Source organism: Eumetopias jubatus, unplaced genomic scaffold, assembly GCF_037043125.1.
Source record: "Eumetopias jubatus isolate StellerSeaLion01/CBP00866 unplaced genomic scaffold, mEumJub1_p1.0 scaffold_8, whole genome shotgun sequence".
Classification (NCBI taxonomy): Eukaryota; Metazoa; Chordata; class Mammalia; order Carnivora; family Otariidae; genus Eumetopias; species Eumetopias jubatus.
Genome location: NW_028274814.1, coordinates 100,376,029 through 100,385,633, shown reverse-complemented (window position 1 = coordinate 100,385,633; position 9,605 = coordinate 100,376,029). Strand labels below are relative to the sequence as shown.

Here is a 9,605-nt window from a genome sequence, read left to right as displayed (position 1 = left end):
GTCTCTCATGAATAAACAAATAAAATCTTAAAAAATATATTAAAAAAATATTCTACCCCTAATGATAAATAATCTTATCCTTAGACACGCACACACTATATGTGCACATACCTATACACACAAAAGATACATTCATTATTAAATATTTTGCTCCTGAAATAATTTGTTACTCAGTTCTTATTCAAATCACATAATAAATGATAAAAATTTTTGCAGATTGGCCTCAGTATGAGGAGGACGATGATTTTCAATAATCTTATTGTTAGGTGTAGAGCTTCTTACTTTTTACCCCAAATTCACATATCTGTTCCTATTTGACTTGCTTCCTGGTGCTCCTGCAAGCTAGCTGACTGACAGTGTCCATGTCGGTTACCTTGTTGGCTCTCACTTTTCTCATCTCTAAAACAAGGCAGCAGGGGCGCCTGGGTGGCTCAGTCATTAAGCGGCTGCCTTCGGCTCAGGTCATGATCCCAGGGTCCTGGGATCGAGCCCCGCATCGGGCTCCCTGCTCAGCGGGAAGCCTGCTTCTCCCTCTCCCACTCCCCCTGCTTGTGTTCCCTCTCTCGCTGTGTCTCTCTCTGTCAAATAAATAAAATCTTTAAAAAAAAAAACAAACAAAGCAGCAGATTCTACAATTCTAAAATTCATCTTTAACGGGTCTTTACTTATCTAAAGTAGTATTAGCAGTATTATTATAGACATCATTCTCATTATGATATATTCTATTATCATCATTTTTGCAAATGCAGTTTTTACTGAGAATCTATATTATTCTGTTTTTCTTCTATCCTATTTTATTTTCTGAAACATTTTAGCTCATAGATTTTTTTTCTTTTCCTAGTACTTTTCTTGTGGATTTGTTGAAGAAATCATCAAGAGGATCTTAAGGTTAATGGCAGTTGATTAATGAAATTACTGTATTTAAATAATGATCAGTTTCATTTAACAAAGTGCTAGTAACGCATTTGCACCATCTTTTAACCTGTTCCAGTCACTAGCCAATCTGCATAAGTAAGAATGGCTCTCAGGAATGGAAAAACTTACTTTACCAGAATGTTCTATTGAGCGAATAATTACATTTGAAATAAATTTATTTTGGATACTTTAACAACTGCAAAATATTCTTTTAAAATTTTGATCCTAAAATGTCGCTGAGATATTCCATGGACAGGGCTAAATACTCAATAGATTCTAAACTATAAAAAGAGGAGTATTCATAAGCTTGGTACTGCCTGGACCTCTAAACACCTGGAATCATTTATTAAATGGTATCAGGTAGGGTTTGTTGGTAGCAAGCAATGAAAATTAACTCTTAAGTGAATGTATTGGAAAGATAGCAGAGCTCAAAGAAGGAAAAGAGAAACTTTATGAGACAGGCTGAAGAAATAACAGGAACCAGAATGGCTCAGGACTCATAGGTATATTAGGTACAGGAACAAACACCTACAAGAGTTAAGGATTCATTAGGGATGAATCAGCCCCAAACATTCCAGTTGTGTAGACAGTGTCACTCAGCATGCAATTCCAATCCCTTCTCTCTTCTTCCACTACTAGAAATCAGGAAATGAAAGTACACAGTATCCTAGTCTCAGCTAGGGGTATCTATGTGACACAGGTAAAGCCCTGGGCAGAATTTTGCAGCCCTCTACTCTTTCTATCTGGAAGGTGGAAGTGCTGCCTGGAGGGGCAGAAGCTAATCTATAACCATGACAGCTGCAATCACAGGCTTTGGCTTCCTGACAATATCAACTGACAGAGAGTGCTAAATGTATTGGAAACCTCAAGTTGTCCTAATTGACAAGAAGACAGAATTTGAGACCAGATGATGCTTAAGAGATGAGGATACAATCATGCAGGACCTGGTTAATCCCACTAGGAGCTCAGCCCTCCTACAGGTGACAGTGCAGGATCATTAAAAGGTTAGAAAATGAAGGGTTATGACCAGAATCTCTTTTATAGGGAGTCCATGGTTTCAGTGTGATGGATGTTTTAAAAGGGAATGGATCTGGGGACAGGAAGTTCAATCAGTAGGTTGCCACAGATTGTGTATGTGTTCACTGCCAGCAAACTTCTCAAAAGGAAAGGATATTGCTTTGGACTGAATATCTGTGTCCTCCCCCACCCCAAATTCATATGTTGAAACCTAACATCCAGTGTGATGGTATTAGAAGGTAGGGCCTTTAGGAGGTAATTAGGTCATGAAAGAAAAACCCTCTGGGTACCTGGGTGGCTCAGTCGGTTAAGTGTCTGCCTTTGGCTCAGGTCATGATCCCGAGGTCTTGGGATCGAGCCCCGGGTCAGGCTCCTTGCTTGGCAGGGAGCCTGCTTCTCCCTCTCCCTCTGCCTGCCGCTCCCCCTGCTTGTGCTGTGCGCACTCTCTCTCTCTGTCAAATAAATAAATGGAATCTTAAAAAAACGGAAAGAAAGAAGTAAGTAAAGAAAGAAAGAAAAGCCCTCATGAGTAAGATAATGTCCTTAAGAAAGAAACCCTAGAGAGCTCCTTTGCCCCTTCTGTCATGTGAGGGCACAGCAAGAAGATCAACCAGGAAGCAGGCTCTCACCAGACACTGAATCTGATGGGTCCTTGTCTTGGACTTACCAGTCTCCAGAACTGTGAGGAATAAATGTCTTTTTTTTTAAAGATGTTTATTTATTTATTTGTATATATATTTGAGAGCACACAAGCAGGGTGAGCAGCAGGCAGAGGGAGAAGCAGGCTCTCCGCTAAGCAAGGAGCCTGATGCGGGACTTGATCCCAGGACCCTGGGGTCATGACCTGAGCCAAAGGCAGACACTTAACCAACTGAGCCACCCAGACATCCCGAGAAATAAATTTCTGTTGTTCATAAGCCGCCTAGTCTGTGGTGCTTTGTTATAGCTGCCCTAATGGACTAAGACAGGCATCATCTTATTCTACACCCGAGTTCCTTAGCAGAGCAAAATTAGGACAGGGGAGGCTCATGACACTCAAGAGGAAAGAACACTTCCTGACATTCAGCAGGGAGAAGAATGTCATCCTTGTGGTCGTTAATTAGTACACATCAGAGGCTATTTGGTGAAAAGGGTATTTATGGATTACATTATAAAAGGATTACTATACATATCCAGGAAAACATTAAGGACATGTTTTGTTAATTTTAACTTCCTTTCTTGAACTACTGAAAAGCAGCACTGTCTAATTATGGAAGAGCAGAGTTTTCTCATCGATCTCTAGTATCTAGGACAATGTCTGGAATATGCTTTGTGCTCAAGCAATATCTGTTTATTTTGTATGTGCAGGCACTGTTCTAAGGACAAATTCTTATAACAAACCTTATGCAGATGATTCATTTATCCTGATTTAAAGATGAGAAAACAGGCCAAGAAATCCTAAGATTCAAACTGAGATCCATTTGACTACAAGGCGCATTATTTTAATTGTTCTGTTATAATGCATTGTGGGACCTATGGATTATCCAAGTGATAATATCCAGCAGATAATTAAAAATAAGTGGCTGAAGGGGCGGGCGCCTGGGTGGCTCAGTCAGTTAAGCATCTGCCTTCATCTCGGGTCATGATCCCAGGATCCTGGGATGAAGCCCACATAGGGTTCCCTGCTCTGTGGGGGGAGGGGGGTGTCTGCTATTCCCTCTCTCTCTACCCCTCCTCCCTGCTTGTTTTTTTTTCCTCTGTCTCTCTCAAATAAATAAAATCTTTAAAAAAAAATAAGTGGTGGAAGTTTAAGAGAAAAATCTAGCATACAGATGCACATTTCACAATCATTTAAGCATTGAAGTTGTAATGGAAGGTAAAGGAGTGGAATAACATCACCTGGGCAGTGACCTTCAAACCTTTGGACTAGTCATAAAAAAATTCTTTAATAGTGACCCACCACACACACACACACACACACACACACACACACACACACACACAAATGCATGTGTCTCCTGTAATAATACCCATCTTTATTAAATGTGATATATTTTATCATTTTTAATTGTTTTCTTCTATGCAATTCTATTTCATTTAAAAATGCTTCCTGCAATCCATTAGGCTCGATTACATGATCCAATAATGGCTTGTGCTCTGCAGTTTGAAAACCACTGCCTTTAGTAAGCTGTGGTGAAGCAGCTGCCAACTGGGGACCCACTGACCATATTTGGCATGGAGACGTGTTCTCTTTGGCCAGCATACTCATTTCTGGCATACAGATATGTTGTACTTGAGAAAAATTTTAAGATATTGGCGATTTCACATAAAAGTTTATATAAAAGAATCTGGATTTCCAAATTCTTTTGAGAAACGGCAATGCTTCTCTAGTAGTCCTATTACCTATCTGCAGACACTGACTGTAGGTGGGAAGCAGCTGCCTCCTACCCGCCCTCCCCCACCCAAGCCTCCTACACGGTTATCTCCCTGACTCTGAGTATCAGCTGCCATTTAAGGTCGTGCTTGCGTTCTTTCTGTTATTTCCTTATAAGAGAAAAGGCAGTTCTTTACTGTATCGAAGAGTAAGAGAACCACATATTTTTGTCGCGTACAGCCTGCTTCAGTTATTTATGCTACCTTCAGATCCCTGTAAGCACTTCGGTTTGTGATTCATGGTATAGCGTGTTAACTAACGGCTGAGTCAAGGATGGCAGATTGGCCAATACCCACACAGAGGGAAAGAGGAAAAGGAGCCCAGGGAGATACTAAAAAAGAATAACCAGAGGGTCAAGAGCAAACCCAGAAGAAGAGGATGTTAAGGACAGGAGGGATCAAGGGTATCCAGTTCAGGCTGTATGGTCACTTTAAGTTAAAGGCATTTGTGGATTTCATTGGCAGAACTTCCAAAGAAGATCCTGCTCTCTTTAGATGATTCATCTCCATGTCTGATTCCCACTGTCAGGAAGAAACATAAATAAAGGATTTCACAGAGGGGGACCTGTCTTAACATGCCAGGATTTAGAGGATGCAGATACTAAATGCGGTAGCCAGATGTTATTTTGGTGGCAGTGTCTTTTGGATTGAACAAGAATGTGGCTCCCACACATGTCCTGCTATTTAGGGTAAAGTTCAGGAGACAGAAGTGGGCAGGGAAGCTCCTGTCTCAGTGTGGATTGGGACTGAGCCCTTCAGCATAACGTTAGCCATCCATTGGCATGTCTCAAATCACCTGCCACTGATGCGTCCAAGAGCCTGGCACAATAACTGAGCTCAGAACTGTGGCATGATAATATTCTTATTAAGCTTTGAGTCTGTCCTAGCGGCAGCTCACTGTCACAGCACAGTGGGTGGGTGGACACGTAGGATGAGCTGAAGTCCTAGGAACAGGCTTTGAGAGGTTTTAGGTACTATAAGGAAGTCATTTGCAAATCAGCATTAACTGAGGGTACTCAATTAATAATACAGATAACCTGAAGAAATCGGAAGTTTTAAATTTTGAGTGTATCACGAAAGAATCAAAATCTGCTTGGGAATTAGTGATGAATGTTCAAAGGAGGGGAACAAAATAAGCTTTGCTGTAGTTTTCCAAAAAATGCTAAACTCTGACCCCAAAACAGAAATAATTTTAAAAAGGATTTCTGCTTTATCACTAATCTTTTTTGTTGTTGTTTAATAATAAGGGAGAAGAAGAAACAAAAAGAAAAGACAGGCTATTCTTGCCTAACTGTCATTCTTGGAAGCAGGGGAGTGTTTGCTTTTCTTTTGTTCTTTCAAATCCCAGGGGAGTTATGCAGGCTGGAGTTTCTCTTTGCCTTTTCATCTGCCTGGAAATAGCACACAAAGGCAAGGCTTCCCTGAGCAAGACAGAGACATTTGTGTTTTCTTTTTTCTATTCCCTATTGAGCAGAGGCTTAAAAAAAATCTGCCCACTGTGCTTCTCTTGTGTTGTAAGCACCATGACTTGTGTTTTCATTCTTTATATATCACATTTCCATGTTTTACCGTGTTAGCGACTTAAAATTAATGCACATTTTAAAGTGTTCACAAGCGGACAGTCTTTATTCCTTTGATTATGAATAAAGGTAGAGCTGCCAAAATATTCTCAGGGTAAATTTGCCTAGAATTAATATACATAAAATATTCTATATGTGACATAGCCAGCCATTGCATGAACAAATCAAATCTCTAAGATCTACGATTTTACAATAAATAAAATCATACATATTGATAATAAACATTATAATGAGAATTATATTTCCTGCAGAGAGATTGTCAAGTATAGGGCAAAATGGCCAACATGACATAGAGGGCAAAAATGACTTATTAGTACTTAACAGTCTTAAAGAGGATCACTTTCTTACCCCTCAAACTCATCAGTCAAATCCCTCCCTAGGGAGGGAGACCAAGAATATGTCTAGTTTAACTAAAATCTCCCCATAGGAAGCATGAGGCTAAGAAGGAAGGAGAGGGTCCTCAAGAGGATCTAGTAGATCTGGTACAGACCTAAGAAAGATACTCATACTCAGGCAGGTTGGCAGGGGAAGATAGATTGAGAGAATGAGGGGCCACGCATGTTTGGAATACCTAGCAAAGGTTAAATACATGGTAGCTCTTGTGATTAGGATAGATATGGCCCCCAACTGCAATAGATCTTGTTATTTATAATACTGATACTTTGCATGTATTTTGCCTATCTTTTATTCTTTGAGGTATACTTGTGTATTGTACCATATGATCCTCAGAAAACCTTGGTGAGGCAGTAATAGAAGGCTATAATTTTATTAATATTCTCATTTTACAGTTAAAGGAACAAGGCTTAGAGACTTGCCCACAATCACTCAGTGAGGGTGTACGACTTCTGGATCTAGAGTCCAAATCTTCTGTCTCTGCTCTGATGAGTTTTTGCAAAGGGAGATCACATGATTATGAACGCTTGGCCTTGCAGTGGAGGCATGTTCTTTCATCAGTGTTTTAAATCTCCCTATAGATACCTGAGATGATTAGGCTTTTGCCTGGCTCTTTATATTCTATGGGGTCAATTATAACCAGTCCTGAGATTGTCATCACCTTTCTTTCCCTAACCATTCATTGACTCAATAACCATTTATCAAAAGAGAAAATAGAAGACATTCAATATATGATTATTGAATCAATGGAAAGACCTGCTATGGGCAGCAAGATCAATGTATTTCTGGGTCATGGCTAATCATAAATTATAAAAGCAATAATTTGCTTCTCACATTTTTTTGATTTTATGGTGATAAGACAAGACCCACCTTCCGCTATAAAGGTCCCAAAGGCTAGAAACTATTTTTTTCATAATTTACCTTCAACTGTGTTTGTAAACAGGTAGCTGAGATTGTTGCTGCAAGGGAATCAAGCGTGGAAAAGAAAAAGTAAAGAAGCTCAGGCAGGAGGGTTCAGTCTGAGGGTTAGATCAGCAGCAACCAGTGTCCAGTAGCAGCGATGGTGAGGACGACCGTAGTAGAATGTCTAGTGCCCATGACTAGCAGGGCCGAGGGTGGCATTTTTCTGGTCAGTTTCTTGGTATCACTTTCATTGTGATTCTGGCTCTCCAGCTGTGCTTCCTGCCTATCTTCTTCTTCTTTTTTTTTTTTTTCATTTAAGACAGGGAATACTTTATTCAAACCCATCAGAGAAATGGACAGCTTGGGTCTGTAACAAAGCATTGTGTTTTAAAGCATAGGTCAGTAACTGTATGTGAGTATACACTGCTACATACAAATTAACTGATCAGAGCACAACTTTTCAATGTTCAAAACAGAATAAGCTTCCCTGTAAAAGCAGCACCTTTGTGACATTTTTTACTTTAGTATTCCTCTCCTTCTTCTTCACCCTCTCCTTCAACAGAATCCACACCAACCTCCTCATAATCCTTCTCCAGGGCAGTCATGTCCTCACGGGCCTCAGAAAACTCTCCTTCCTCCATGCCCTCCCCCACATACCAGTGAACAAAGGCACACTTGGCATACATCAGGTCGAACTTGTGGTCCAGGCGAGCCCAGGCCTCAGCGATGGCTGTGGTGTTGCTCAGCATGCACACGGCCCGCTGCACTTTGGCCAGGTCTCCACCGGGCACCACAGTGGGAGGCTGGTAATTCATGCCCGCTTTGAAGCCAGTGGGGCACCAGTCCACAAACTGGATGGTACGCTTGGTCTTGATGGTGGCAATGGCAGCGTTGACATCTTTGGGAACCACGTTGCCACAGTACAACAGGCCGCAGGCCATGTATTTACTGTGCCGAGGGTCACATTTCACCATCTGGTTGGCCGGCTCAAAGCATGCGTTGGTGATCTCTGCTACAGAAAGCTGTTCATGGTAGGCTTTCTCAGCAGAGATGACGGGGGCGTACGTGGCCAGAGGGAAGTGGATGCGGGGTTAGGGCACCAGGTTGGTCTGGAATTCTGTCAGATCGACATTCAGGGCTCCATCAAATCGGAGGGAAGCAGTGATGGAGGACACAATTTGACCTATCAACCTATTTAGATTAGTGTAGGTTGGGCGTTCAATATCGAGGTTTCTACGACAGATATCATAGATGGCCTCATTGTCTACCATGAAGGCACAATCAGAGTGCTCCACGGTAGTGTGGGTAGTGAGGATGGAGTTGTAGGGCTCAACTACAGCTGTGGAAACCTGGGGGGCTGGGTAAATGGAGAACTCCAGCTTGGACTTCTTGCCATAATCGACAGAGAGACGTTCCATCAGCAGGGAGGTGAACCCGGAACCAGTTACCCCTCCAAAGCTGTGGAAAACCAAGAAGCCCTGAAGACCTGTGCACCGGTCAGCCAGCTTCCGAATGTGGTCCAAGACAAGGTCAATGATCTTGCCGATGGTGTAGTGCCCTCGGGCGTAGTTGTTGGCAGCGTCCTCCTTGCCGGTGATGAGCTGCTCAGGGTGGAAGACCTGCCGGTAGGTGCCGGTGCGAACTTCATCAATGACCGTGGGTTCCAGGTCTACAAACACTGCCCTGGGCACATGCTTGCCGGCGCCCGTCTCACTGAAGAAGGTGTTGAAGGGGTCATCTCCTCCCCCGATGGTCTTGTCACTTGGCATCTGGCCATCGGGCTGGATGCCGTGTTCCAGGCAATAGAGCTCCCAGCAGGCATTGCCGATCTGGACACCAGCCTGGCCCACGTGGATGGAGATGCACTCACGCATGGTTGCTGCTTTGCGTCTGCCGAGCAGATGGCGGAGAGGAAGAGGAGAGGTTGTTGCTTCTTACAGCGCGACTCTTAGGCGGTCGATGTAAGAGAACCTCCCTGCCTATCTTCTAAGCCTATTTCTCCAGCTATCCTAGCTCTTCTGAGAGCCATGTGATAGCCTTCCAGTAAATGCCTTTCTGCCTAAATGGGCTAGAGTTAGTTTCTGTTGCTTGCAAATAAAAAAGTCCCAACTGATGCATTGCACAGCTGATTTATTTGTTCAAGTATTTATGGACTGAGTAATGTGTACTCATCACTACCCTAGATATTAAGGATACAGCAGTGAATATGATCCACAAGATAGTTGCTTTTATGAAGATGAAACTTTAGTTAGGAGTAGAAAGACCATAAATAAAATAAATGAATAAAATAATGTCAGCTAGTGACAAGTGTTATGGAGGAAAAAAAAGCACGGGCCTAGGGGAAAGTAACTAGGCAGAAAGGCTGTTCTGCTCTGGATTGGGAGG

At 42.2% G+C, this 9,605-nt stretch overlaps 2 pseudogenes; both read right to left on the bottom strand.

Moving 5' to 3' along the window:
* Positions 1–7,525: 7,525 nt before the first annotated feature.
* LOC148163790 (tubulin alpha chain pseudogene) lies at positions 7,526–8,288 on the bottom strand (annotated as a pseudogene).
* A 1-nt stretch (position 8,289) lies between these two features.
* Positions 8,290–9,182, bottom strand: LOC114203300 (tubulin alpha-1A chain pseudogene; annotated as a pseudogene).
* Positions 9,183–9,605: the final 423 nt, after the last annotated feature.